Source organism: Camellia sinensis, unplaced genomic scaffold, assembly GCF_055761805.1.
Source record: "Camellia sinensis isolate YWXY unplaced genomic scaffold, ASM5576180v1 Unanchor4, whole genome shotgun sequence".
NCBI lineage: Eukaryota > Viridiplantae > Streptophyta > Magnoliopsida > Ericales > Theaceae > Camellia > Camellia sinensis.
Genome location: NW_028129277.1, coordinates 18,715,001 through 18,717,654, shown reverse-complemented (window position 1 = coordinate 18,717,654; position 2,654 = coordinate 18,715,001).

Here is a 2,654-nt window from a genome sequence, read left to right as displayed (position 1 = left end):
AGGACGTGGCATGTCATGCGGGCCGAGGCCGTGGCATGGCATGCGGGCCGAGGCCGTGGCATGGCATGTTGGGCGACGCCGTAGCAAGGCATGCGGGCCGAGGCCGTGGCATGTCATGCGGGCCGAGGCCGTGGCATGGCATGCGGGCCGAGGCCGTGGCATGGCAAGTTGGGCGGCGTCGTGGCAAGGCATGCTGGCCGAGGCCGTGGCATGTCATGCGGGCCGAGGCCGTGGCATGGCATGCGGGCCGAGGCCGTGGCAAGGCATGTTGGGCGACGCCGTAGCAAGGCATGCGGGCCGAGGCCGTGGCATGTCATGCGGGCCGAGGCCGTGGCACGTCATGCGGGCCGAGGCCGTGGCATGGCATGTTTGGCCACGCCGTGGCAAGACATGCGGGCCGTGGCATGGCATGGCATGCGGGCCGAGGCCGTGGCTCGACATGTTGGCCAAGGCTAAGGCATGGCACGCCGGGCAACGCGGTGGCATGGCATGCTGGGCAACGCGGTGGCAAGGCATGCGGGCCGAGGCCGTGGCATGGCATGTTGGGCAACGCCGCAGCAAGGCATGCGGGCCGAGGCCGTGGCATGGCATGCGGGCCGAGGCCGTGGCATGGCATGCGGGCCGAGGCCGTGGCATGGCATGCGGGCCGAGGCCGTGGCATGGCATGTTGGGCGACGCCGTAGCAAGGCATGCGGTCCGAGGCCGTGGCATGTCATGCGGGCCGAGGCCGTGGCATGGCATGCGGGCCGAGGCCGTGGCATGGCATGTTGGGCGACGCCGTAGCAAGGCATGCGGGCCGAGGCCGTGGCATGTCATGCGGGCCGAGGCCGTGGCATGGCATGCGGGCCGAGGCCGTGGCATGGCAAGTTGGGCGGCGTCGTGGCAAGGCATGCGGGCCGAGGCCGTGGCATGTCATGCGGGCCGAGGCCGTGGCACGGCATGCGGGCCGAGGCCGTGGCACGTCATGCGGGCCGAGGCCGTGGCATGGCATGTTTGGCAACGCCGTGGCAAGACATGCGGGCTGTGGCATGGCATGGCATGCGGGCCGAGGCCGTGGCTCGACATGTTGGCCAAGGCTAAGGCATGGCACGCCGGGCAACGCGGTGGCATGGCATGCTGGGCAACGCGGTGGCAAGGCATGCGGGCCGAGGCCGTGGCATGGCAAGTTGGGCAACGCCGCAGCAAGGCATGCGGGCCGAGGCCGTGGCATGGCATTCGGGCCGAGGCCGTGGCATGGCATGCGGGCCGTGGCCGTGGCATGGCATGTTGGGCGACGCCGTCGCAAGGCATGCGGGCCGAGGCCGTGGCATGGCATGTTTGGCAACGCCGTGGCAAGACATGCGGGCCGTGGCATGGCATGGCATGCGGGCCGAGGCCGTGGCACGGCATGCGGGCCGAGGCCGTGGCATGGCATGTTGGGCGACGCCGTAGCAAGGCATGCGGGCTGAGGCCGTGGCCGTGGCATGGCATGCGGGCCGTGGCCGTGGCATGGCATGGCATGCGGGCCGAGGCCGTGGCATGGCATGTTTGGCAACGCCGTGGCAAGGCATGCGGGCCGAGGCCGTGGCATGGCATGATGGCCGAGGCCGTGGCATGTCATGCGGGCCGAGGCCGTGGCATGGCATGTTGGGCGACGCCGTAGCAAGGCATGCGGTCCGAGGCCGTGGCATGTTATGCGGGCCGAGGCCGTGGCATGGCTTGTTGGGCGACGCCGTAGCAAGGCATGCGGGCCGAGGCCGTGGCATGTCATGCTGGCCAAGGCCAAGGCATGACATGGCATGGCATGCGGGCCGAGGCCGTGGCATGGCATGTTGGGCAACGCCGTGGCAAGGCATGCGGGCCGAGGCCGTGGCATGGCATGATGGCCGAGGCCGTGGCATGCCATGCTGGCCAAGGCTAAGGCATGGCATGCCGGGCAACGCGGTGGCATGGCATGCTGGGCAACGCCGTGGCAAGGCATGCGGGCCGAGGCCGTGGCATGGCATGTTGGGCAACGCCTTGGCAAGACATGCGGGCCGAGGCCGTGGCATGGCATGGCATGTTGGGCAACGCCTTGGCAAGGCATGCGGGCCGAGGCCGTGGCATGGCATGCTAGCCGAGGCCGTGGCATGGCATGTTGGGCGACGCCGTGGCAAGGCATGCGGGCCGAGGCCGTGGCATGGCATGCGGGCCGAGGCCGTGGCACTGCATGTTGGGCGACGCCGTAGCAAGGCATGCGGGCCGAGGCCGAGGCCGTGGCATGGCATGTTGACCGAGGCCAAGGCATGGCATGCCGGGCAACGCGGTGGCATGGCATGCGCGGCCGAGGCCGTGGCAAGGCATGCGGGCCGAGGCCGTGGCATGGCATGTTGGGCGACGGCGTGGCAAGGCATGCGGGCCGAGGCCGTGGCATGGCATGCGGGCCGAGGCCGTGGCACTGCATGTTGGGCGACGCCGTAGCAAGGCATGCGGGCCGAGGCCGAGGCTGTGGCATGGCATGTTGACCGAGGCCAAGGCATGGCATGCCGGGCAACGCGGTGGCATGGCATGCGCGGCCGAGGCCGTGGCAAGGCATGCGGGCCGAGGCCGTGGCATGGCATGTTGGGCGACGGCGTGGCAAGGCATGCGGGCCGAGGCCGTGGCATGGCATGCGGGCCGAGGCCGTGGCACTGCAT